Source organism: Ovis canadensis, chromosome 1 (genome assembly GCF_042477335.2).
Source record: "Ovis canadensis isolate MfBH-ARS-UI-01 breed Bighorn chromosome 1, ARS-UI_OviCan_v2, whole genome shotgun sequence".
In the NCBI taxonomy this organism is placed as follows: Eukaryota; Metazoa; Chordata; class Mammalia; order Artiodactyla; family Bovidae; genus Ovis; species Ovis canadensis.
Window position 1 is genome coordinate 100305469 of NC_091245.1, and position 27032 is coordinate 100332500.

At 50.0% G+C, this 27032-nt stretch overlaps 8 non-coding genes across 8 annotated transcripts; 4 read left to right on the forward strand and 4 right to left on the reverse strand.

Moving 5' to 3' along the window:
- Positions 1 to 118: 118 nt before the first annotated feature.
- Positions 119 to 191, reverse strand: TRNAV-CAC (transfer RNA valine (anticodon CAC)). The gene has a single exon. It is a non-coding gene; the product is annotated as a tRNA-Val (tRNA).
- Positions 192 to 788: 597 nt separating this feature from the next.
- Positions 789 to 862, reverse strand: TRNAN-GUU (transfer RNA asparagine (anticodon GUU)). The gene has a single exon. It is a non-coding gene; the product is annotated as a tRNA-Asn (tRNA).
- A 3421-nt stretch (positions 863 to 4283) lies between these two features.
- TRNAQ-CUG (transfer RNA glutamine (anticodon CUG)) lies at positions 4284 to 4355 on the forward strand. Its single transcript has one exon. It is a non-coding gene; the product is annotated as a tRNA-Gln (tRNA).
- Positions 4356 to 10449: 6094 nt separating this feature from the next.
- LOC138431706 (U1 spliceosomal RNA) lies at positions 10450 to 10613 on the reverse strand. The gene has a single exon (XR_011253852.1). It is a non-coding gene; the product is annotated as a U1 spliceosomal RNA (small nuclear RNA).
- A 5563-nt stretch (positions 10614 to 16176) lies between these two features.
- On the forward strand, positions 16177 to 16340 carry LOC138431708 (U1 spliceosomal RNA). The gene has a single exon (XR_011253853.1). It is a non-coding gene; the product is annotated as a U1 spliceosomal RNA (small nuclear RNA).
- A 6095-nt stretch (positions 16341 to 22435) lies between these two features.
- TRNAQ-CUG (transfer RNA glutamine (anticodon CUG)) lies at positions 22436 to 22507 on the reverse strand. Its single transcript has one exon. It is a non-coding gene; the product is annotated as a tRNA-Gln (tRNA).
- Positions 22508 to 25928: 3421 nt separating this feature from the next.
- TRNAN-GUU (transfer RNA asparagine (anticodon GUU)) lies at positions 25929 to 26002 on the forward strand. Its single transcript has one exon. It is a non-coding gene; the product is annotated as a tRNA-Asn (tRNA).
- Positions 26003 to 26599: 597 nt separating this feature from the next.
- On the forward strand, positions 26600 to 26672 carry TRNAV-CAC (transfer RNA valine (anticodon CAC)). The gene has a single exon. It is a non-coding gene; the product is annotated as a tRNA-Val (tRNA).
- Positions 26673 to 27032: the final 360 nt, after the last annotated feature.

Consider the following 27032-nt stretch of genomic DNA (forward strand, 5'->3'; position numbering starts at 1 on the left):
CAACTCCTCCTACAGCTGCGTCCTCTGCTTCACCCCAAGCCTTTGGAACCTTTTGGTTTTGCCAATCAGAAAACAAATCTCGGTGGAGGAGCGTAGGGTGGGAAGAAAATAAGCGATCTGTTTCCGCCCGGTTTCGAACCGGGGACCTTTCGCGTGTGAGGCGAACGTGATAACCACTACACTACGGAAACAGGACAATGGGTACCGCCTAACACTGTATCCATGAAAACCCGAGGTCCCGCCATCAGTATCTAGACCACCAGTTTCTAACACTCAAACAGGAACCCTGAAGCCCCGAGCTCTCTCAGGCACGGAGACGGCGGCTCCCGAGGGCTCTGCTTTAGGGTTCCTCATCTCCCCTCAAGTGAGGACCCTCGGGCCCCCACAGGCTGCCTTCGGGTTCCCGCACCCAGCGCACAGTCGTCAGACCCTCAGCTCCGCACCCCATCGCAGGGGTCGCCCCCCGCCGACTCCCCAGCTCCTGGAAGCCGCAGGGGGCGGGGGGTGCGCCCGAGGCCCAGGAGACCCCGCAGCCCAGCCGTGTGGCCGCCGTCCCTCCGCCCCTGCGGACCCGCGCCTCGGTGGGCCTTTTCACGGGGCCGGCGGTCAGCGCTCTGGGCTCTCAGGAATGACCGACGCTTCCAATCCACCCGGGGCCCGCCCTCCCCGCTGCTCCTTTGCACCTGACTCCTGTGCTCTTTCTCCGCAAGCCGGCTCGCCGCAGCACTTCTCCGGTGTCCTCTTGGCAAAAGGGAGTCTCTTTGGTGGTCTCTAAAATCCCACCCCACCGTCCCTGGGTGGGCTCGAACCACCAACCTTTCGGTTAACAGCCGAACGCGCTAACCGATTGCGCCACAGAGACAGCAGTACAGGCCTATTCTGGACTCTGTATGGAGTAGACACGTACTCATTCCCAGGGTAAGTCCCCTGCCCTCAGGGATACGGCGCCACGTCCTTGCCCCCTACCCGCCACAGATACCAGCGCCCTCAGAGATACCGGGATCCAGGGTTCGGACCCTGCGGGCCTGAACCGAACGAGATCCAAGGAGCGCTGAACACCCGGGGGGCTCCCATGATGGCTCTTCCCGTATCCTCGCCTACACTCAGTGAGTGAGAGTTTGCCCACCCTGGCAAAGGCCTCCGGGGCCGAGGTTGTGCTTAGGTTTCCTGGGTCCACCAGGCGATTTCCACCAGGACAGAGGTCGCGGGGATGGTCGCCCCGAGTCCGCACGCCCAGGACAGGGTCTGGCACTCACCGGGACGCTCTAGGACTTGGATGAATATACATTGTCGTCTTTAGCCCTTCGTCCCATTAAGACCCCTGAGAATGGAAATACGGAAAAGTTTTCGAAGAGCGAAAAGCTCTTTTTAAATGCCTTTATGCTGGTTCTTAGATTTCGCAGCATCCCGTGAGGCGGGTAACGGAAAGGTCTCGGGTGCTCCGGCTGTGCCCAGCTGGGTAGGCTGCGCTCTGTGGGGTCCACGTGGGAGCGCGAAAGGGCGGGAAGTGAAAGCCAAGCGGGGAAGGTAGGTTTGGGAGGAAGGCATTGAGACCTGCCAGGATCTTGGGCAGGGATCCCGAGAGAGGAGCATTGTCCCAGTCCGGTAACAGGGTGGGGAAGGAGGGAAAGAGCTGGTGCCCGCGGGAAAGCAGGAGGCAAGGCGAGGAGGGGAGGGGAAAGCTGAGAGGGGAAGGCCAGGGAGGGGGGGATCAAAGAATTTGTGCTTCCACCGGTCCCTGCTCCTTCTCTTGCCTTCTCTCTTCTTCTTGCTCTTCTTCCCATCCCTCCAACTGAGAAATGTTGACACAGCCACATCTGAGAAGAAAGACCTAACGCATCTGTGCTCAGGAGCACAAGCTCTGGCTTGTAAAAATGGTTCTGCCCTGTGCGGCCTTGAAGAAATAAAGAAAACGTTGGGTATCTCCCTACTCTCTTGTGCAAAATGGGAGCAATAAGAGCATTCTTCTTCATGCTGCTGTTGTCAGATGTGCCTCGGTTTAGAAACTACTGGATCAATAATGCTATAGGCAGCAAAATCATAGGTACTATTATCATAATCCTCTGAATCTTTTGACAACCACGATCCTTATTTATTTCACCTGAAAGTCGCCTTCTGCCTCTAGAAACTTCTGTAAACTGATTGCTCTTGCGGTTTGCTCCGCTGTGGCTAGACCACCCCCTTCATCGCCAGTTCTCTGCTTGCTAGACGGGGGCCCATGTGCAGGTTGGAGGAAATGGGAAGAGTACAGAGCGGTGGGGAAAATGAGCCTTTGCGCACCTTTTGGAGAGGCCTCTGGGACCGGTGGGGTCCTCCCACTGCCTTCTTTGGTTTCAAGGGAGCTCCAGGAGGGCAGGGATCTGGTGGCCGTCGCTCTTGTGTCCCCTCGCCGAGAACAACTTGAGGGCCTCCTCACTCAGTCTCCCAGAGACCCTCAGAGTGTCCTGCCCAGAGAGCAAGGTATTCGTGCTTCCTGGGACGGTGGGAAATACTCCCGCATCCTCCTCCTAACTGCGGAAACCGGAGGTGGTGGAGGAGCGGTAGCGACAGAAGAAGGAGGTCCAGAAAGACAGGGCGGAATGGGAGGGGAAGGGGCTGCAAAGAGGGGATGAGGAGAAAGAGAGCGAGGAAGAAGGGGAGATGAGAGCGAGGTGGAGCCGTACAAAGGGAGGACCAGGATAGAGCGGGAGGACCAGCGAGAGGGAAGCGGCAGTGGAGGAGCGGTAGGAGGAGGAGTTACGTCCCCAGGGTAGTTCTGTTCACTGGCCCCCAGCACAGGCGGCCCCCAGCACAGGCAGCCCCCACCACATCCCCACCAGCTCCTTAGCTCTCAGATCCAACACCCAGGCTTTCGTCCCTCAAAGACTGTCTCTCCACCCATTGCAGTTCTCACCTCATTTGATTTTTCTCCCTGCCCCTTGTGAGAGCCTGGCCATTCTGTGATCTGTGAACATACTTTCTGTGCATGTCTTCTATATCAGCCAGAGACCATTACTGGCCCTTGCACTCATAAACTTTGACCGACCTTCAAGGGCTCCTGGAGGAGCACTTTGTGTTGTTAGTTACCCTTCAGCTTCTTGATTTTCCCAAAGGAAGTTTCATCTTTTCATCCCGGAGCTGTGAACTTCCTCCTCCTAAGAGGAGCCTCCCCTTTGTCTCCTTCGTCCTGTGTCAACCTCTGTTCCAGTCTCTGGGAACCAAATACGTGTCTCCAGGCAACACTTGGCCACCTTTCCGACTCCTTTCTTTGGGCTGCAGCTCTCTTCTTCAGATGCTGTTTCCTCCTGTTCTGTGTATTGGATGAGGGAAGAAATGGCTCTGGGATAGAGTGAAGAAGTAAAGATTATTACTTTGAGACATCATGTGGATGTATACTTATTATACATGTAAATATTTAGTGTGGTGGTATTTTGTGTACATAAATACTGTCTACACTGTAAGACAACTTGGATACATACCTTCTAAATATGTGTACACTTTTCTTTTAAAAATCGTGCAATTTCTGGATATGTTAAGACATTGGAATGAAACTGACGTGACCAAGCTCTGACAAGACTCTGTGACTGCCTAAGTGTCAGAGCCCTGCCTCGTGGGCTCCACGACACGTGGTTGATTTTGAGCCACCCCAGGTGCTTTCGGCCTGGTTTGTCTGAGGGTTTTGTGTAAATGTTCCTCTTTCCTTATACTGTAAACCTGACAAATTTTGGGAGAAAAACTTACCCCCCCAAATCAGAACTGTATGGAGAAGAAAAGGACAGTTCTCCTGCCTCCATTTCCACTCCACACACTTTATATATTACACGTAAGAGGCGGTGGTGGTGGCTTTGGAGTGTAATTGGTGCTACAAGAGAGCCAAGGGACCCGGGAGATCCCACCTCCTGCCTTGACGTTCACCTGCCCTCTCTGGGCTCTGGGGAAAGGGTGAAGGCAAAGGAAAGGAAAATAACACTCTCATTTGCAGAAATTTTACCTCAGCATGGGACACTCTGGCAAACCGAGGCAGAATATGCGGTTGATGAGGGTGACTTAAGGGGCCCTTCCCTGACCGGAAACCCAGAGTGGAACGTTTCCTTCATTTTCTGAGGTGCCAGTGAACTGAGAGATGTCAGTCAAAGGAGAGGAGCAGAGAGAAATCAAAGAGGCATGAACACCAAAGCGGGTCATCCGTATTCAGATCTTGTCGGGTCCTTGGAAGAGCTTCCCTGAGATTATGGGTGGGGAGTATGGCGCCTAAAGAAGCAGGTACCCTTCTCTGGCGATGGAAAGAGGTTGGCCTTCAGAGGGGTTCCATGGTGTAATGGTGAGCACTCTGGACTCTGAATCCAGCGATCCGAGTTCAAATCTCGGTGGGACCTTTCTGTTTAATTACCAGAAGGACACGTTTTACTCCCCTCATAGGACCTGCTTTCCGGCTCCCGCGACCCCCAGCGGCGTGGCTCACACGGACCCTGCGGACAGGTGTGGGACCGACCGGGAGCGGGGGCATTGTCGAAGGGCCGGCGCCTCTCCTGCCCGCCCCCGGCCAGGGGCGCAGCGACCCAGCCAGTGCCGCCCCCTCGTCGGGTCCCCTGGGTCTCGGGGGTAAAAGGCAGAGGCTGCGCCCACCGAGTCCTGACCCGCGAGGGGGCTTCACACCGCACGCCTTGTAACTGCGCGGTTGTCCCGGTGCGTAAACGGCGGCGGGGAGGGGCTGCGATGTCGCTGATCAGCCAGGATGGCAGCTTTCGAGTGGAAGGTTCCAGACCTGACTGGGATGAACTCTGTTTTATTCGGATTCTCTATCATTCCGAATGTTAATTGATCTTGTCCCAGTTTATTACGATTTTATTCAGAGTTTCTCGCTCCTAAGTCTCCGCTGGGCACGCAAAGCCGCTGTTCGGCCAAGATTTGAACCTTGACTCCTGGAAATCGCGTCCTCTGGTCCCAAGCTCAGCCCGAAAGAGGAGCGCGGGTCGCTGATTCCGGCGTCCGAGGAGACCCCAGGTCCCTGACCCACGGCCGCCCGGCCAGGCTGCTCGGGGGCCGAAGAGGAGACGAGCCGCTCGGAGTCCGCACCCCCAGCCGGGCTCCCTTCGTCCTGCCGGGACTCTGCTCCACCGAGAAGACACCCCACTTGTGTCCTCTACTGCTCGGGAGAAAAATATGGATGAGGCCCGTGATGGACTTGAAAAGCCAGTTAAAGTGCTCTCTTCGCGGTGCTAAGGAGCATCTCGCTGACGCTTATATTTTGGAACTTTCAGCGGTTACAAAGGACTCAATGACGCAGCTGTCTTTGGAGGACGGGAAAAGAAGGGTGTGAAGCCGGCGAAAAGATCCGAGGAAGGAAGGGCAAGGGCAGGAGAGAAGAGAGGATGAGCCAGAAGGGAGAAAGGGACCGGAAGGGAGAGGAGCGGGCGGGTACCGCGGCGGGGACGGTCGCTGAGTTGGGGCGACCAGAGCGAGCGCCTCACTCTGGAGCAGTTCCCACCCTTTACTGACGTGTCCGGGAACCCGGTTCACCCTCAATCGCAAAGCTACTGGCCTGGCATTTGTCCTGGCCAAGTTTCCTTCCCGGGTTCCGTGCGGAGCGGTGAGGTGGGCTGTGCGAGTCTGCAGGTGAGTGGAAGTCCTGGCGGCTGCCTTGGGGATGACTGGCGGGCAGGGAACCGCACGCACTCCACTTTTCCCCTTTTCAGGCCGGCCTGCAGGGCCTGAGGTGGGAAACTGGAAAATCGGAGCGTCAATATTTATTTAGAGATAAGGAGATAAATAGCCAAACAGTTGGTTACCTGACCTGAAAGTGTTTATTCTTGGAAAAAAAGAAATGTGGGATGGGATCAGGGTCCACTTTCTCCCATAACAAGTTTTGGGGCATATGTAACTGACTCTCTCTCTATATATAACTGTATATAATATATATGTACATATATTACTGCATATAATGTATACATATCTATCATATGAGTAAAACTCACTGCTTGTGTGTCCAACTTAAATTTTTATGTAATTATATGTGCCAAGCTTTTAAAATTCTGGGTCTAGTGCCACGTGTAGGAATGTTTTCCACTGTAAAAACGTAAAGAAAAAACGGGGGGGGGGGGCATTCTCGAAGCAAGCAGTTGGACCATTATTCCCCCTTTGATGGGCTGATCACATGAGGTAGTAAACAAACTGGCAGATCCTCTCAGCCCAGGAGGTCACTGCTTTCGTCTCTCTAGGAAGGTTCACAGTCACTGAAAAGTGTCAGTAACAAATAAAATCACACCCAATCTTTATGCAGTGTTGCTCCCAAAATGCAGGAGCTTACACCCAGTGAAGACATGCAAAGTGCCAAGTGCCCAGGCATGGTCTACAAGTTTTAAATGGGTTTACTCACTTAATCGTTTCAAAAAGCTTGCATCATGTCATCATCCTCATTTCACATATGAGGAACCTGAGACATAGAAAGGTTAAGTAACTTGTCAAGTCAGTCAGTGAGTGGGATTTGAAAGCAGGAATTTGAACTGAAGCCTTCCTGGCTCCACAGGATATCCTACCAGTCAAAGAGGAACACAAACCGTAAAAATGCTTGACAAGAAATTTAAGTCCGTATATATTTCTTTTGAAAAAACACCCAAGAGGAGTCACGTAACAGGCATTCAGTTCAGTCGCTCAGTCGTGTCCAACTCTTTGCGACCCCATGGGCTGCAGCACCCCAAGCTTCCCTGTCCATCACCAACTCCCGGAGCTTGCTCAAACTCCAGCCCATCCAGCCAGTGATGCCATCCAACCATCTCGTCCTCTGCCATCCCCTTCTCCTCCTGCCTTCAATCTTTCCCAGCGTCAGGGGCTTTTCCAGCGAGTCAGTTCTTCGCATCGGGTGGCCAAAGTATTGGAGCTTCAGCTTCAGCACCAGTCCTTCCAAAGAATATTTGGGGCTGATCTCCTTTACGATTGACTGGTTGGGTCTCCTTGCAGTCCAAGGGACTCTCAAGAGTCTTCTCCAACACCACAGTTCAAAAGCTTCAATTCTTTGGCGCTCTGCTTTCTTGATGGTCCAACTCTCACACCCATAAACGACTACTGGAAAAACCCATAGCTTTGACTAGACAGACCTTTGTTGGCCACTGCTGAGTATTCCAAATTTGCCGGCAGGATGAGTGTAGCACTTTCACAGCATCATCTTTTAGGATTTGAAATAGCTCAGCTGGAATTCCATCACCTCCACTAGCTTAGTTCGTAGTGATGCTTCCTAAGGCCCACTTGACTTCACACTCCAGGATGTCTGGCTCTAGGTCAGTGATCACACCATCGTGGTTATCTGGGTCATGAAGATCTCTTTCGTATAGTTCTTCTGTGTATTCTTGCCAGAATACAGGACTGTTTCTGTCCTTTATTGTGTCCGTCCTTGCATAAAAATGTTCCCTTGGTAGCTCTAATTTTCTTGAAGAGATCTCTAGTCTTTCCCATTCTATTGTTTCTTTCCCTCTATTTCCTTGCATTGTTCACTGAGGAAGGCTTTCTTATCTCTCCTTGCTATTCCTTGGAGCTCTGCATTCAGATGGGTATATCTTTCCTTTTCTCCTTTGCCTTTCGCTTCCTTTCTTTTCTCAGCTATTTGTAAGGCCTCCTCAGACAACCATTTTGCCTTTCTGCATTCCTTTTTCTTGGCGATGGTTTTGATCACTGCCTCCTGTACAGCGTTACGAACCTCCGCCCACAGTTCTTCAGGCACTCTGTCTAAATATATGTATGTCAGAAAATAAGCTGCCACCTGTAGTCCCAACTCTCGGAATTAACTACTGTTCTAAGTTTTGGCAAAACATATATGTGCTTAGTTTATAAAATTCAAATGCTGCAGAAAATACAAATATGTAAAAATTTGAGACATCTTAAATTCAAAAATAACTTCTGTTAAGGTAGTTACATATTGACAGAGTCATTTCGGTATGTCAACAGAGAGGGAAAAAATACATCGTAGCTCAGTTGGTAAAGAATCTGCCTGCAATGCAGGACACCCGGGTTTGATTCCTGGATCGGGAAGATCCCCTGGAGAAGGAAATGGCAACCCTCTCCAGTATTCTTGCCTGGAGAATCCCACAGACAGAGGAGCCTGGCAGGCTACAGTCCATGGGGTCACAAGAGTCGGACACGACTTAGTGACTAAACCACCACCATACTTTTATGAAATAGAGCTCTTATAGATTCTATTTTTATTTTTAAGCATTCAACTTGATAGTGCATAAATTTAATGGAAGAAAAATAAAGAAATTGTTGAACTTTCAATTAAATTGTTTACACGAGAGATGCTTTTCTGAAAGGATTCCCTAAGGCTTATAATAATAATTTAATTAAGACATTAAATTTGGGAATGATTCTTCTCATTACTTTTAAAAATCAAATGTCTTAAGGTATAATTAGAAAATTATACAACGCATCCATTTCAAGTTTGATGGCTTTTGACAAACGGACGTACCCATGGAACCACTATCCTGTTCAAGGAAAAAGAATATCTCCGGAACTCCAGACGGTCCTCTGTGCCCCTTTGCAGTCAGTCCCCCTACCGCCGCTCCCTGACGCAGGTCATCAGTGATCTCGGGCCTGTCTCTGTGGATCGATTTTTCAGTTCTCGAAATTCACATAAATGGAACCCCAGAGTAGGTACTTTTTCCCTCACTCAGCATGATGCATTTGAGAGTCATCCATACCGTTGCCATGTATCAGGTATTTGTACCACTTTAGCGAGGAGTACTATTCCTTTGAATGAATATGTCACAATCCTATATATCTATTCACCTCATGATGGACATTTGAAATGTTTTCAATTCGGGGACTATTATGAACAAAGCTGCTACAAACAAGTCCCTTTTGTGGGCTTATGCTTTACAAATTCCATTTACATTTTTTAAATTCTTTAATACGAATTTACTTTGAATGGATGTTACATTCACAAAGACAATTTATTGAAGAGTTGCAAGCTCACCTTTGATTGTTTCCTATCAGGACATACGTAATATAAGCCACAGGTGTATTTCTGATTATCCCATTTAATCTACACAACAACTTTATGAAGTACTTTATGATTATTACTTTCCTATGACACTTGCAAAATTGGCCTAGCAAACGGGGGAGTCGGCCCAAGGTCAAACCAGAAGGCCAGTGGTGGCAACAGGACTGAAAAGGAGGCCCCACCCCGCACCCCCCAGAAGCTGCGTTCCTAACTGCAGACCCACTCCCAGTGTCTTCCTAATAACCTCGGTGTGTCTGCTGACAGGCCTGGAAACCAATATCCAAGCCGGTCTTCCTCACGGTATTATTTACTGATCGGCTTCTTTGGGTCAGAAACTCCTCCATCAGGGGTCCAGAGCCTAACAGCGTGCACAACCTTGAGGGTGAGGAAATCTGGTAAAAAAAATAAAATAAAAAATCCTAAAACTGGTTTTCTCATCAGTAAGCCACTAAAAATTAACCTTGGTCTTGGTGCAGATATTTCATATTTGAGCAAAGAAATCTGTTGGGGAGACAGAGTAGGATGTTCTACTTTCGCTTTCAATGACCTAGATCCTCCATCTGCATCCTGTGTGCCTTCCGGTTAGTTTTCTTTGGACCTACCCTTAAGCATCACCCCACTCCCAGGCCCACTCCCCAGCACCTCCTCCGATCTCAGAGGCTTCTTGGGGCTGAGCGGATCTACGAGTGCCGTCCCCGAGGCAGCCACGAGGGGGAGGACAGCCCTTCCCGCCATGGGCCTGCCTTTTCTGTTTGGCCCAGTGGTTTCTATTTGCCAGGAGGACTTTGTGAATCAGAAGTGAGCACAACACATCCTGAGAAAGGGGTTGTCGAATAGCCCACAAAACGGCCGACAACTCGGCCTGGGGTTTTCTTCTCATCTGTAGCTCAATGTTTTCACACAGGAAGAAAAGAAAAACTACTTTTGATCGAAAGAAAAGAACAAAACAAAACAACACAACGTTAGGTACGATTTCTACTGCCATTTAAGGAGAAGGGATGTTATGGAGGTTTCCTAGTTTGCCAACTACTGAAGCATTGTCAGGTGCACAATCGAGGCTGAAACAGAGATACTGCTTTTTGACTGGGAAGATAACAGGAAAAGGTCTAGAGAGAAAAGGCGGGGGTGAAGAGAGAACTGGATCCAGAACTGCGACGAGGCCTGCCTGGGGTGGAAAAGGGTGAGTGGGAGGTTAGTATCTAAGCAGTATCTCCAGCGATGCCTAAGGCGTGTAATAAGCAAGGCAGCTGACCAGGTGGGAAATGAAACCTCTGAAAGCGGGACATTGGTGAGAAAATGACTAGTGACAGCCTCTCACAAGACAGGCCGACGAAAAGTCCGTCACGTTGTTTTCAAGACGCTTTTTCACGTATCTGGGCTTGACTGTTGATTCTCTAGAAAGTTAGCAGCGTGGCCACGCACAGCTAACACCCCGGCAGCTACAGCAAAACCCGCTTTTCTGTTTTTCCACAAACACAGGCCAGGGGAAAGCGCGAACGCAGTCCCCCACTACCACAAATTATGCAGTCGAGTTTCCCACATTTGGGGAAATCGCAGGGGTCAGCACATCCGGAGTGCAATGGATAAGCCTCGCCCTGGGAAAACCACCTTCGTGATCATGGTATCTCCCCTGCCAGGTAAGTATGAGTTGCTTGGCTTCCGCCCCACCGCAACCTCATACGCCCTACACCGTACACACACGCTCACTTTCCTCCCCCGCCCCCCCCATCCCCGAGCCTTCTTGGCCCTTCCACACAGCGGATCCACGCACTTTCAAGCAAAAACTCCTCAGTTCTCTCCCACGCCACGGGAGACCATATCGTGTTTAAGTACCAGATGACGGACCAGCAGCCCCTGCGCTCGGATATCTACATACGCCACGCCCCATTCGTGACGTCACGGGAACCCGCGCTTCCCTCCAGCCCACGCCCCGCCCTAGTCCCCGCCTCCCTCCTCCCACGCTGTCCGGCCCGGCCAACCCGGCGGAGGGCGCCCTCTGGGGGAAGTGACGTCCGCCTCCCGCTCCTGTTCTCCCACCCGCCGCGTGTTGGGACCCGGTGCGCTCCGCTGCCTTCCTATCTTTTGTCCTGCCCAGCCCCGGTCTGGCGGTCGGCTGAAGCCTGTGCACCTTTTTTCGAATAACGGCGTTCAGTGGGGAGAACGGAACATTTAGCAGTCCAGGGGAAACCGGTTCCTTTCAAATCCGGTTGTCTTTGTGATGTAGTGTTGTGTGTATGTCTAGTAAAACGCACTAAGCGTCGCGACGGGCCGTGAACTTCTGTTCTTCAGAACTCAATGTCACTGATTGAGAATTTCACTTATGTTTAGTTCAAACATTTTTTATTAGTATTCCTAAATACCTTAGTTTATTCAGTAATTGATGTCTCAGTATCATTTTTTGTGAAACTACCTAGTTAGTTTACTTCCATCAGTTAAGTCTCAGCACAACTCTAGGACTTTACCAAATGATCTGGAAAGATCATTTGAAGTAGACATCTCTAAACTATAATTTTTTTAACAGCTTACCCAAAGCTCTTATCTCATTTACGTTTACTTTAAGCTTTCATCATATCAAGTTATTTTCCTCGCAAAAGATATAACAGGGTCTTATTTATTAAACCTAGGTACAATAAAGTTCAAAATTGGGAAAGGAGTATGTCAAGGCTGTAAAATATTGTCTCCCTGCTTATTTAACTTATATGTAGAGTACATCATGCAAAGTACCAGGCTGGATGCCTCACAAGATGGAGTCAAGATTGCCCAGAGAAACATCAACAACCCCAGATATGCAGATGATACCACTCTGATGGCAGAAAGCAAAGAGGAACTAAAGAGCATCTTGATGAAAGTGAAAGAGGAGAGTGAAAAAGTTGGCTTAAAGCTCAACATTCCCAAAACTAAGATCGCGGCATCTGGTCCCATCACTTCACGGCAAATAGATGGGGGAAAAGTGGAAACCATGGCAGATTTTATTTTCCTGTGCTCCGAAATCACTGCGGACGGTGACTGAGAGCCAGAAGAATCGACGGTTTCGATTTGTGGGTGCTGGGTAAGACTCTTGAGAGTCCTTTGGACAGCAAGGAAATCCAACCAGTCAATCCTAAAGGAAATCAACTCTGAGATTAACAAAACTATGCAGATGACAACACCCTTATGGCAGAAAGCGAAGAAACGCTGAAGAGCCGCTTGATGAAAGTGAAAGAAAGAGGAGGGTGAAAAAGTTGGCTTAAAACTCAACATTCAGAAAACTAAGATCATGGCATCTGGTCCCATCCCTTCATGGGAAATAGATGCGGAAACAGTGACAGACTATTTTTTGGGGGGAGGTTCCAAAATCCCTGCAGGTGGTGACTGCAGCCATGACATTAAAAGACGCTTGCTCCTTGGAAGAAAAGCTATGAGCAACCTAGACCGCATGTTAAAAAGCGGAGACATTACTTTGCCAACAAAGTTCCGTCTAGTCAAAAGCTATGATGCAAGCTACCGATGTGCCAAGAATAACCCAGCTCCCAAGGAGTCCCACACCTCCCAGAATATAATTATAGGGCACCCTATAATTAAAGGGTTTAATTTAAACATCTAGAAGTAGACTTCACTGATGTAAATCCATGCCGAGGATACAGATATTTGTTGATGATGGTATGTACTTTTACGGGATGTGTAGAAGCTTACCCCACCAAGACTGAAAAAGCGTGAATGAAGTGGCCTGATTCTTGCTGAGAGGCATTATTTCTAGGTTTGGGTTTCCTCTGAGTGTAGAATCAGATAATGAGACCGTATTTGTGGCTGAATTACTCCAACTGGTCTGCAATGCATTAAATATTAAATGGAAACTATATACAGCATATAGGCCACAAAGCTCAAGAATGGTTGAGAGAATGAACCGGACCATCAAGGTGACTTTGGCAAAATGGGTGCAAGAAACTGGCACCCCCCCTCGATGGACTTGTTGCCATTAATGTTAAAGAGGATCAGCATGACACCCCCGCCCCCGCCCTGCTGCCCCAGTTGCACAGGCATTCCCCCTATGAGATAATGTTCGGGAGGCCCCCCCTACTTATTCGAGAAGGAGAGGGAAATTCATTACAAAGAGGAGGGGTGGAGGTGTTGCGGTGTTGAGGTCCTTTAATGGACCAAAACCTGGTGGTCTGGAGTCGACCTATAAGAAGGTAAAGGTGAGAGAAAGAGGCTGATATTCCTTGGCTTACGCCGAAAGCCAATAAAGTCCCTGGCACGGAGCTTGCTCTGTTCACGGAGGCCTCAGGTGCCCTTTCGATGGGGTGAAGGCACAGAGCGCCTTCTCGAGAGAGTCTTAGAAGCCCTGGCAGGAAAGTGAACTCAGAGAGCCTCTGTGCTCCAGGGGATCAGCCTAAAAAAGAAAGAGAGATGGGGAGGGAGAGAGAGAGAGAGAGAAAGAAAGACACGGGGACCAAAGCTCTGATGGAGCAAAGGTGTTTTATAGCTATTTTCAGCAGAGATAAAATCAAAACTTACAAGCTATCAAGAAAAGATGGGGTCATCCATATGAAAGAGAGAGGGTTGTAAATAATCACTTTTACCATAAGGTTCATAAGAAGGAAGAGGGTACTTATCACCCTATAGAAAAACTAATGAAGGAAATGCCTGGATTTCTCAGCACCGCCCCCCCCCCCCCGCCCTACCCGCCCCCCCCCCCCCCAGGCTTGCCTCTCCTCTTAATTCTTGAATATTCAGGAACTAATAAGGAACAGAGAATTCCTGACAGATCCAAAACGGCACACAGGAAGCCTCCTGTTAAATGCTTCCTGACACTGGGGCAACTGGAACAGTTGGGGAAGGTAATCCATGACATCACCCCTTATGTTCAAAAAGAAAGAATTCCCTTTTCCTTAGGTACTACTCTACACCCATACTCACCAGGACACTTAGTATGGGTAAAGGATAGGAATCGGCAGACATTATCCCCCACCTGGAAAGGGCCATACACTATTGTGCTATCCACTCCCACTGCAGTTCAGGTTTCGGGTATTACTCCCTAGATTCACCACACCTGGCTCAAGACAGCAGCAGAGGAAAAGGGACCTTCCTTCCTGACCCGAAGGAACCACTGAAGACCCGTTTCGTTTTCTATCAGCGACCACAGAGTCAGGATGGAGCTGCTGTGAATAATTCTGCTGTTCCTGATTGGCAGATGACTCTACCGGGACTGCAAACTCAGGATAGTGTGTTCCTGTCCTGGGCCCACTCATATAAAAGCTTCCATAATACCTTTACCTGTTAGGTTTCTGGGGCCATGCCTTTATCAGTAATGGACAGACTTCCTTGGTGGGTGTCTGCCCTATGTAGAGGGGACTTCCTTGATGGTCCAACTCTTACATCCATACACGACTATTGGAAAAACCATAGCTTTTGACTAGACGGAACTTTGTTGGCAAAGTAATGTCTCCGCTTTTTAACATGCGGTCTAGGTTGCTCATAGCTTTTCTTCCAAGGAGCAAGCGTCTTTTAATGTCATGGCTGCAGTCACCACCTGCAGGGATTTTGGAACCTCCCCCCAAAAAATAGTCTGTCACTGTTTCCGCATCTATTTCCCATGAAGGGATGGGACCAGATGCCATGATCTTAGTTTTCTGAATGTTGAGTTTTAAGCCAACTTTTTCACCCTCCTCTTTCTTTCACTTTCATCAAGCGGCTCTTCAGCGTTTCTTCGCTTTCTGCCATAAGGGTGTTGTCATCTGCATAGTTTTGTTAATCTCAGAGTTGATTTCCTTTAGGATTGACTGGTTGGATTTCCTTGCTGTCCAAAGGACTCTCAAGAGTCTTACCCAGCACCCACAAATCGAAACCGTCGATTCTTCTGGCTCTCAGTCACCGTCCGCAGTGATTTCGGAGCACAGGAAAATAAAATCTGCCATGGTTTCCACTTTTCCCCCATCTATTTGCCGTGAAGTGATGGGACCAGATGCCGCGATCTTAGTTTTGGGAATGTTGAGCTTTAAGCCAACTTTTTCACTCTCCTCTTTCACTTTCATCAAGATGCTCTTTAGTTCCTCTTTGCTTTCTGCCATCAGAGTGGTATCATCTGCATATCTGGGGTTGTTGATGTTTCTCTGGGCAATCTTGACTCCATCTTGTGAGGCATCCAGCCTGGTACTTTGCATGATGTACTCTACATATAAGTTAAATAAGCAGGGAGACAATATTTTACAGCCTTGACATACTCCTTTCCCAATTTTGAACTTTATTGTACCTAGGTTTAATAAATAAGACCCTGTTATATCTTTTGCGAGGAAAATAACTTGATATGATGAAAGCTTAAAGTAAACGTAAATGAGATAAGAGCTTTGGGTAAGCTGTTAAAAAAATTATAGTTTAGAGATGTCTACTTCAAATGATCTTTCCAGATCATTTGGTAAAGTCCTAGAGTTGTGCTGAGACTTAACTGATGGAAGTAAACTAACTAGGTAGTTTCACAAAAAATGATACTGAGACATCAATTACTGAATAAACTAAGGTATTTAGGAATACTAATAAAAAATGTTTGAACTAAACATAAGTGAAATTCTCAATCAGTGACATTGAGTTCTGAAGAACAGAAGTTCACGGCCCGTCGCGACGCTTAGTGCGTTTTACTAGACATACACACAACACTACATCACAAAGACAACCGGATTTGAAAGGAACCGGTTTCCCCTGGACTGCTAAATGTTCCGTTCTCCCCACTGAACGCCGTTATTCGAAAAAAGGTGCACAGGCTTCAGCCGACCGCCAGACCGGGGCTGGGCAGGACAAAAGATAGGAAGGCAGCGGAGCGCACCGGGTCCCAACACGCGGCGGGTGGGAGAACAGGAGCGGGAGGCGGACGTCACTTCCCCCAGAGGGCGCCCTCCGCCGGGTTGGCCGGGCCGGACAGCGTGGGAGGAGGGAGGCGGGGACTAGGGCGGGGCGTGGGCTGGAGGGAAGCGCGGGTTCCCGTGACGTCACGAATGGGGCGTGGCGTATGTAGATATCCGAGCGCAGGGGCTGCTGGTCCGTCATCTGGTACTTAAACACGATATGGTCTCCCGTGGCGTGGGAGAGAACTGAGGAGTTTTTGCTTGAAAGTGCGTGGATCCGCTGTGTGGAAGGGCCAAGAAGGCTCGGGGATGGGGGGGGCGGGGGAGGAAAGTGAGCGTGTGTGTACGGTGTAGGGCGTATGAGGTTGCGGTGGGGCGGAAGCCAAGCAACTCATACTTACCTGGCAGGGGAGATACCATGATCACGAAGGTGGTTTTCCCAGGGCGAGGCTTATCCATTGCACTCCGGATGTGCTGACCCCTGCGATTTCCCCAAATGTGGGAAACTCGACTGCATAATTTGTGGTAGTGGGGGACTGCGTTCGCGCTTTCCCCTGGCCTGTGTTTGTGGAAAAACAGAAAAGCGGGTTTTGCTGTAGCTGCCGGGGTGTTAGCTGTGCGTGGCCACGCTGCTAACTTTCTAGAGAATCAACAGTCAAGCCCAGATACGTGAAAAAGCGTCTTGAAAACAACGTGACGGACTTTTCGTCGGCCTGTCTTGTGAGAGGCTGTCACTAGTCATTTTCTCACCAATGTCCCGCTTTCAGAGGTTTCATTTCCCACCTGGTCAGCTGCCTTGCTTATTACACGCCTTAGGCATCGCTGGAGATACTGCTTAGATACTAACCTCCCACTCACCCTTTTCCACCCCAGGCAGGCCTCGTCGCAGTTCTGGATCCAGTTCTCTCTTCACCCCCGCCTTTTCTCTCTAGACCTTTTCCTGTTATCTTCCCAGTCAAAAAGCAGTATCTCTGTTTCAGCCTCGATTGTGCACCTGACAATGCTTCAGTAGTTGGCAAACTAGGAAACCTCCATAACATCCCTTCTCCTTAAATGGCAGTAGAAATCGTACCTAACGTTGTGTTGTTTTGTTTTGTTCTTTTCTTTCGATCAAAAGTAGTTTTTCTTTTCTTCCTGTGTGAAAACATTGAGCTACAGATGAGAAGAAAACCCCAGGCCGAGTTGTCGGCCGTTTTGTGGGCTATTCGACAACCCCTTTCTCAGGATGTGTTGTGCTCACTTCTGATTCACAAAGTCCTCCTGGCAAATAGAAACCACTGGGCCAAACAGAAAAGGCAGGCCCATGGCGGGAAGGGCTGTCCTCCCCCTCGTGGCTGCCTCGGGGACGGCACTCGTAGATCCGCTCAGCCCCAAGAAGCCTCTGAGATCGGAGGAGGTGCTGGGGAGTGGGCCTGGGAGTGGGGTGATGCTTAAGGGTAGGTCCAAAGAAAACTAACCGGAAGGCACACAGGATGCAGATGGAGGATCTAGGTCATTGAAAGCGAAAGTAGAACATCCTACTCTGTCTCCCCAACAGATTTCTTTGCTCAAATATGAAATATCTGCACCAAGACCAAGGTTAATTTTTAGTGGCTTACTGATGAGAAAACCAGTTTTAGGATTTTTTATTTTATTTTTTTTACCAGATTTCCTCACCCTCAAGGTTGTGCACGCTGTTAGGCTCTGGACCCCTGATGGAGGAGTTTCTGACCCAAAGAAGCCGATCAGTAAATAATACCGTGAGGAAGACCGGCTTGGATATTGGTTTCCAGGCCTGTCAGCAGACACACCGAGGTTATTAGGAAGACACTGGGAGTGGGTCTGCAGTTAGGAACGCAGCTTCTGGGGGGTGCGGGGTGGGGCCTCCTTTTCAGTCCTGTTGCCACCACTGGCCTTCTGGTTTGACCTTGGGCCGACTCCCCCGTTTGCTAGGCCAATTTTGCAAGTGTCATAGGAAAGTAATAATCATAAAGTACTTCATAAAGTTGTTGTGTAGATTAAATGGGATAATCAGAAATACACCTGTGGCTTATATTACGTATGTCCTGATAGGAAACAATCAAAGGTGAGCTTGCAACTCTTCAATAAATTGTCTTTGTGAATGTAACATCCATTCAAAGTAAATTCGTATTAAAGAATTTAAAAAATGTAAATGGAATTTGTAAAGCATAAGCCCACAAAAGGGACTTGTTTGTAGCAGCTTTGTTCATAATAGTCCCCGAATTGAAAACATTTCAAATGTCCATCATGAGGTGAATAGATATATAGGATTGTGACATATTCATTCAAAGGAATAGTACTCCTCGCTAAAGTGGTACAAATACCTGATACATGGCAACGGTATGGATGACTCTCAAATGCATCATGCTGAGTGAGGGAAAAAGTACCTACTCTGGGGTTCCATTTATGTGAATTTCGAGAACTGAAAAATCGATCCACAGAGACAGGCCCGAGATCACTGATGACCTGCGTCAGGGAGCGGCGGTAGGGGGACTGACTGCAAAGGGGCACAGAGGACCGTCTGGAGTTCCGGAGATATTCTTTTTCCTTGAACAGGATAGTGGTTCCATGGGTACGTCCGTTTGTCAAAAGCCATCAAACTTGAAATGGATGCGTTGTATAATTTTCTAATTATACCTTAAGACATTTGATTTTTAAAAGTAATGAGAAGAATCATTCCCAAATTTAATGTCTTAATTAAATTATTATTATAAGCCTTAGGGAATCCTTTCAGAAAAGCATCTCTCGTGTAAACAATTTAATTGAAAGTTCAACAATTTCTTTATTTTTCTTCCATTAAATTTATGCACTATCAAGTTGAATGCTTAAAAATAAAAATAGAATCTATAAGAGCTCTATTTCATAAAAGTATGGTGGTGGTTTAGTCACTAAGTCGTGTCCGACTCTTGTGACCCCATGGACTGTAGCCTGCCAGGCTCCTCTGTCTGTGGGATTCTCCAGGCAAGAATACTGGAGAGGGTTGCCATTTCCTTCTCCAGGGGATCTTCCCGATCCAGGAATCAAACCCGGGTGTCCTGCATTGCAGGCAGATTCTTTACCAACTGAGCTACGATGTATTTTTTCCCTCTCTGTTGACATACCGAAATGACTCTGTCAATATGTAACTACCTTAACAGAAGTTATTTTTGAATTTAAGATGTCTCAAATTTTTACATATTTGTATTTTCTGCAGCATTTGAATTTTATAAACTAAGCACATATATGTTTTGCCAAAACTTAGAACAGTAGTTAATTCCGAGAGTTGGGACTACAGGTGGCAGCTTATTTTCTGACATACATATATTTAGACAGAGTGCCTGAAGAACTGTGGGCGGAGGTTCGTAACGCTGTACAGGAGGCAGTGATCAAAACCATCGCCAAGAAAAAGGAATGCAGAAAGGCAAAATGGTTGTCTGAGGAGGCCTTACAAATAGCTGAGAAAAGAAAGGAAGCGAAAGGCAAAGGAGAAAAGGAAAGATATACCCATCTGAATGCAGAGCTCCAAGGAATAGCAAGGAGAGATAAGAAAGCCTTCCTCAGTGAACAATGCAAGGAAATAGAGGGAAAGAAACAATAGAATGGGAAAGACTAGAGATCTCTTCAAGAAAATTAGAGCTACCAAGGGAACATTTTTATGCAAGGACGGACACAATAAAGGACAGAAACAGTCCTGTATTCTGGCAAGAATACACAGAAGAACTATACGAAAGAGATCTTCATGACCCAGATAACCACGATGGTGTGATCACTGACCTAGAGCCAGACATCCTGGAGTGTGAAGTCAAGTGGGCCTTAGGAAGCATCACTACGAACTAAGCTAGTGGAGGTGATGGAATTCCAGCTGAGCTATTTCAAATCCTAAAAGATGATGCTGTGAAAGTGCTACACTCATCCTGCCGGCAAATTTGGAATACTCAGCAGTGGCCAACAAAGGTCTGTCTAGTCAAAGCTATGGGTTTTTCCAGTAGTCGTTTATGGGTGTGAGAGTTGGACCATCAAGAAAGCAGAGCGCCAAAGAATTGAAGCTTTTGAACTGTGGTGTTGGAGAAGACTCTTGAGAGTCCCTTGGACTGCAAGGAGACCCAACCAGTCAATCGTAAAGGAGATCAGCCCCAAATATTCTTTGGAAGGACTGGTGCTGAAGCTGAAGCTCCAATACTTTGGCCACCCGATGCGAAGAACTGACTCGCTGGAAAAGCCCCTGACGCTGGGAAAGATTGAAGGCAGGAGGAGAAGGGGATGGCAGAGGACGAGATGGTTGGATGGCATCACTGGCTGGATGGGCTGGAGTTTGAGCAAGCTCCGGGAGTTGGTGATGGACAGGGAAGCTTGGGGTGCTGCAGCCCATGGGGTCGCAAAGAGTTGGACACGACTGAGCGACTGAACTGAATGCCTGTTACGTGACTCCTCTTGGGTGTTTTTTCAAAAGAAATATATACGGACTTAAATTTCTTGTCAAGCATTTTTACGGTTTGTGTTCCTCTTTGACTGGTAGGATATCCTGTGGAGCCAGGAAGGCTTCAGTTCAAATTCCTGCTTTCAAATCCCACTCACTGACTGACTTGACAAGTTACTTAACCTTTCTATGTCTCAGGTTCCTCATATGTGAAATGAGGATGATGACATGATGCAAGCTTTTTGAAACGATTAAGTGAGTAAACCCATTTAAAACTTGTAGACCATGCCTGGGCACTTGGCACTTTGCATGTCTTCACTGGGTGTAAGCTCCTGCATTTTGGGAGCAACACTGCATAAAGATTGGGTGTGATTTTATTTGTTACTGACACTTTTCAGTGACTGTGAACCTTCCTAGAGAGACGAAAGCAGTGACCTCCTGGGCTGAGAGGATCTGCCAGTTTGTTTACTACCTCATGTGATCAGCCCATCAAAGGGGGAATAATGGTCCAACTGCTTGCTTCGAGAATGCCCCCCCCCCCCCGTTTTTTCTTTACGTTTTTACAGTGGAAAACATTCCTACACGTGGCACTAGACCCAGAATTTTAAAAGCTTGGCACATATAATTACATAAAAATTTAAGTTGGACACACAAGCAGTGAGTTTTACTCATATGATAGATATGTATACATTATATGCAGTAATATATGTACATATATATTATATACAGTTATATATAGAGAGAGAGTCAGTTACATATGCCCCAAAACTTGTTATGGGAGAAAGTGGACCCTGATCCCATCCCACATTTCTTTTTTTCCAAGAATAAACACTTTCAGGTCAGGTAACCAACTGTTTGGCTATTTATCTCCTTATCTCTAAATAAATATTGACGCTCCGATTTTCCAGTTTCCCACCTCAGGCCCTGCAGGCCGGCCTGAAAAGGGGAAAAGTGGAGTGCGTGCGGTTCCCTGCCCGCCAGTCATCCCCAAGGCAGCCGCCAGGACTTCCACTCACCTGCAGACTCGCACAGCCCACCTCACCGCTCCGCACGGAACCCGGGAAGGAAACTTGGCCAGGACAAATGCCAGGCCAGTAGCTTTGCGATTGAGGGTGAACCGGGTTCCCGGACACGTCAGTAAAGGGTGGGAACTGCTCCAGAGTGAGGCGCTCGCTCTGGTCGCCCCAACTCAGCGACCGTCCCCGCCGCGGTACCCGCCCGCTCCTCTCCCTTCCGGTCCCTTTCTCCCTTCTGGCTCATCCTCTCTTCTCTCCTGCCCTTGCCCTTCCTTCCTCGGATCTTTTCGCCGGCTTCACACCCTTCTTTTCCCGTCCTCCAAAGACAGCTGCGTCATTGAGTCCTTTGTAACCGCTGAAAGTTCCAAAATATAAGCGTCAGCGAGATGCTCCTTAGCACCGCGAAGAGAGCACTTTAACTGGCTTTTCAAGTCCATCACGGGCCTCATCCATATTTTTCTCCCGAGCAGTAGAGGACACAAGTGGGGTGTCTTCTCGGTGGAGCAGAGTCCCGGCAGGACGAAGGGAGCCCGGCTGGGGGTGCGGACTCCGAGCGGCTCGTCTCCTCTTCGGCCCCCGAGCAGCCTGGCCGGGCGGCCGTGGGTCAGGGACCTGGGGTCTCCTCGGACGCCGGAATCAGCGACCCGCGCTCCTCTTTCGGGCTGAGCTTGGGACCAGAGGACGCGATTTCCAGGAGTCAAGGTTCAAATCTTGGCCGAACAGCGGCTTTGCGTGCCCAGCGGAGACTTAGGAGCGAGAAACTCTGAATAAAATCGTAATAAACTGGGACAAGATCAATTAACATTCGGAATGATAGAGAATCCGAATAAAACAGAGTTCATCCCAGTCAGGTCTGGAACCTTCCACTCGAAAGCTGCCATCCTGGCTGATCAGCGACATCGCAGCCCCTCCCCGCCGCCGTTTACGCACCGGGACAACCGCGCAGTTACAAGGCGTGCGGTGTGAAGCCCCCTCGCGGGTCAGGACTCGGTGGGCGCAGCCTCTGCCTTTTACCCCCGAGACCCAGGGGACCCGACGAGGGGGCGGCACTGGCTGGGTCGCTGCGCCCCTGGCCGGGGGCGGGCAGGAGAGGCGCCGGCCCTTCGACAATGCCCCCGCTCCCGGTCGGTCCCACACCTGTCCGCAGGGTCCGTGTGAGCCACGCCGCTGGGGGTCGCGGGAGCCGGAAAGCAGGTCCTATGAGGGGAGTAAAACGTGTCCTTCTGGTAATTAAACAGAAAGGTCCCACCGAGATTTGAACTCGGATCGCTGGATTCAGAGTCCAGAGTGCTCACCATTACACCATGGAACCCCTCTGAAGGCCAACCTCTTTCCATCGCCAGAGAAGGGTACCTGCTTCTTTAGGCGCCATACTCCCCACCCATAATCTCAGGGAAGCTCTTCCAAGGACCCGACAAGATCTGAATACGGATGACCCGCTTTGGTGTTCATGCCTCTTTGATTTCTCTCTGCTCCTCTCCTTTGACTGACATCTCTCAGTTCACTGGCACCTCAGAAAATGAAGGAAACGTTCCACTCTGGGTTTCCGGTCAGGGAAGGGCCCCTTAAGTCACCCTCATCAACCGCATATTCTGCCTCGGTTTGCCAGAGTGTCCCATGCTGAGGTAAAATTTCTGCAAATGAGAGTGTTATTTTCCTTTCCTTTGCCTTCACCCTTTCCCCAGAGCCCAGAGAGGGCAGGTGAACGTCAAGGCAGGAGGTGGGATCTCCCGGGTCCCTTGGCTCTCTTGTAGCACCAATTACACTCCAAAGCCACCACCACCGCCTCTTACGTGTAATATATAAAGTGTGTGGAGTGGAAATGGAGGCAGGAGAACTGTCCTTTTCTTCTCCATACAGTTCTGATTTGGGGGGGTAAGTTTTTCTCCCAAAATTTGTCAGGTTTACAGTATAAGGAAAGAGGAACATTTACACAAAACCCTCAGACAAACCAGGCCGAAAGCACCTGGGGTGGCTCAAAATCAACCACGTGTCGTGGAGCCCACGAGGCAGGGCTCTGACACTTAGGCAGTCACAGAGTCTTGTCAGAGCTTGGTCACGTCAGTTTCATTCCAATGTCTTAACATATCCAGAAATTGCACGATTTTTAAAAGAAAAGTGTACACATATTTAGAAGGTATGTATCCAAGTTGTCTTACAGTGTAGACAGTATTTATGTACACAAAATACCACCACACTAAATATTTACATGTATAATAAGTATACATCCACATGATGTCTCAAAGTAATAATCTTTACTTCTTCACTCTATCCCAGAGCCATTTCTTCCCTCATCCAATACACAGAACAGGAGGAAACAGCATCTGAAGAAGAGAGCTGCAGCCCAAAGAAAGGAGTCGGAAAGGTGGCCAAGTGTTGCCTGGAGACACGTATTTGGTTCCCAGAGACTGGAACAGAGGTTGACACAGGACGAAGGAGACAAAGGGGAGGCTCCTCTTAGGAGGAGGAAGTTCACAGCTCCGGGATGAAAAGATGAAACTTCCTTTGGGAAAATCAAGAAGCTGAAGGGTAACTAACAACACAAAGTGCTCCTCCAGGAGCCCTTGAAGGTCGGTCAAAGTTTATGAGTGCAAGGGCCAGTAATGGTCTCTGGCTGATATAGAAGACATGCACAGAAAGTATGTTCACAGATCACAGAATGGCCAGGCTCTCACAAGGGGCAGGGAGAAAAATCAAATGAGGTGAGAACTGCAATGGGTGGAGAGACAGTCTTTGAGGGACGAAAGCCTGGGTGTTGGATCTGAGAGCTAAGGAGCTGGTGGGGATGTGGTGGGGGCTGCCTGTGCTGGGGGCCGCCTGTGCTGGGGGCCAGTGAACAGAACTACCCTGGGGACGTAACTCCTCCTCCTACCGCTCCTCCACTGCCGCTTCCCTCTCGCTGGTCCTCCCGCTCTATCCTGGTCCTCCCTTTGTACGGCTCCACCTCGCTCTCATCTCCCCTTCTTCCTCGCTCTCTTTCTCCTCATCCCCTCTTTGCAGCCCCTTCCCCTCCCATTCCGCCCTGTCTTTCTGGACCTCCTTCTTCTGTCGCTACCGCTCCTCCACCACCTCCGGTTTCCGCAGTTAGGAGGAGGATGCGGGAGTATTTCCCACCGTCCCAGGAAGCACGAATACCTTGCTCTCTGGGCAGGACACTCTGAGGGTCTCTGGGAGACTGAGTGAGGAGGCCCTCAAGTTGTTCTCGGCGAGGGGACACAAGAGCGACGGCCACCAGATCCCTGCCCTCCTGGAGCTCCCTTGAAACCAAAGAAGGCAGTGGGAGGACCCCACCGGTCCCAGAGGCCTCTCCAAAAGGTGCGCAAAGGCTCATTTTCCCCACCGCTCTGTACTCTTCCCATTTCCTCCAACCTGCACATGGGCCCCCGTCTAGCAAGCAGAGAACTGGCGATGAAGGGGGTGGTCTAGCCACAGCGGAGCAAACCGCAAGAGCAATCAGTTTACAGAAGTTTCTAGAGGCAGAAGGCGACTTTCAGGTGAAATAAATAAGGATCGTGGTTGTCAAAAGATTCAGAGGATTATGATAATAGTACCTATGATTTTGCTGCCTATAGCATTATTGATCCAGTAGTTTCTAAACCGAGGCACATCTGACAACAGCAGCATGAAGAAGAATGCTCTTATTGCTCCCATTTTGCACAAGAGAGTAGGGAGATACCCAACGTTTTCTTTATTTCTTCAAGGCCGCACAGGGCAGAACCATTTTTACAAGCCAGAGCTTGTGCTCCTGAGCACAGATGCGTTAGGTCTTTCTTCTCAGATGTGGCTGTGTCAACATTTCTCAGTTGGAGGGATGGGAAGAAGAGCAAGAAGAAGAGAGAAGGCAAGAGAAGGAGCAGGGACCGGTGGAAGCACAAATTCTTTGATCCCCCCCTCCCTGGCCTTCCCCTCTCAGCTTTCCCCTCCCCTCCTCGCCTTGCCTCCTGCTTTCCCGCGGGCACCAGCTCTTTCCCTCCTTCCCCACCCTGTTACCGGACTGGGACAATGCTCCTCTCTCGGGATCCCTGCCCAAGATCCTGGCAGGTCTCAATGCCTTCCTCCCAAACCTACCTTCCCCGCTTGGCTTTCACTTCCCGCCCTTTCGCGCTCCCACGTGGACCCCACAGAGCGCAGCCTACCCAGCTGGGCACAGCCGGAGCACCCGAGACCTTTCCGTTACCCGCCTCACGGGATGCTGCGAAATCTAAGAACCAGCATAAAGGCATTTAAAAAGAGCTTTTCGCTCTTCGAAAACTTTTCCGTATTTCCATTCTCAGGGGTCTTAATGGGACGAAGGGCTAAAGACGACAATGTATATTCATCCAAGTCCTAGAGCGTCCCGGTGAGTGCCAGACCCTGTCCTGGGCGTGCGGACTCGGGGCGACCATCCCCGCGACCTCTGTCCTGGTGGAAATCGCCTGGTGGACCCAGGAAACCTAAGCACAACCTCGGCCCCGGAGGCCTTTGCCAGGGTGGGCAAACTCTCACTCACTGAGTGTAGGCGAGGATACGGGAAGAGCCATCATGGGAGCCCCCCGGGTGTTCAGCGCTCCTTGGATCTCGTTCGGTTCAGGCCCGCAGGGTCCGAACCCTGGATCCCGGTATCTCTGAGGGCGCTGGTATCTGTGGCGGGTAGGGGGCAAGGACGTGGCGCCGTATCCCTGAGGGCAGGGGACTTACCCTGGGAATGAGTACGTGTCTACTCCATACAGAGTCCAGAATAGGCCTGTACTGCTGTCTCTGTGGCGCAATCGGTTAGCGCGTTCGGCTGTTAACCGAAAGGTTGGTGGTTCGAGCCCACCCAGGGACGGTGGGGTGGGATTTTAGAGACCACCAAAGAGACTCCCTTTTGCCAAGAGGACACCGGAGAAGTGCTGCGGCGAGCCGGCTTGCGGAGAAAGAGCACAGGAGTCAGGTGCAAAGGAGCAGCGGGGAGGGCGGGCCCCGGGTGGATTGGAAGCGTCGGTCATTCCTGAGAGCCCAGAGCGCTGACCGCCGGCCCCGTGAAAAGGCCCACCGAGGCGCGGGTCCGCAGGGGCGGAGGGACGGCGGCCACACGGCTGGGCTGCGGGGTCTCCTGGGCCTCGGGCGCACCCCCCGCCCCCTGCGGCTTCCAGGAGCTGGGGAGTCGGCGGGGGGCGACCCCTGCGATGGGGTGCGGAGCTGAGGGTCTGACGACTGTGCGCTGGGTGCGGGAACCCGAAGGCAGCCTGTGGGGGCCCGAGGGTCCTCACTTGAGGGGAGATGAGGAACCCTAAAGCAGAGCCCTCGGGAGCCGCCGTCTCCGTGCCTGAGAGAGCTCGGGGCTTCAGGGTTCCTGTTTGAGTGTTAGAAACTGGTGGTCTAGATACTGATGGCGGGACCTCGGGTTTTCATGGATACAGTGTTAGGCGGTACCCATTGTCCTGTTTCCGTAGTGTAGTGGTTATCACGTTCGCCTCACACGCGAAAGGTCCCCGGTTCGAAACCGGGCGGAAACAGATCGCTTATTTTCTTCCCACCCTACGCTCCTCCACCGAGATTTGTTTTCTGATTGGCAAAACCAAAAGGTTCCAAAGGCTTGGGGTGAAGCAGAGGACGCAGCTGTAGGAGGAGTTGGTGACCACCTGGGAGTCTACTCAGCACTAGGAAGCAGCCCTCCGTTCTCTGCTCCGAGTCCCTGTGAATCCAGGCCCAGTTCATGCCGGGGGCGGGGCGGGGACGGGGGGAGAGGGGGGAGGGGGAGAGGGAGGGGAGGAGGGGAGGGCAAGGACAAGACTGACTTCGAGTCACCCTTAGGTCCGGATACCCCCTCGGCTCCCTGTCGGGCCCCTGGGTCTCTTCCACGTGTTCACAGATTG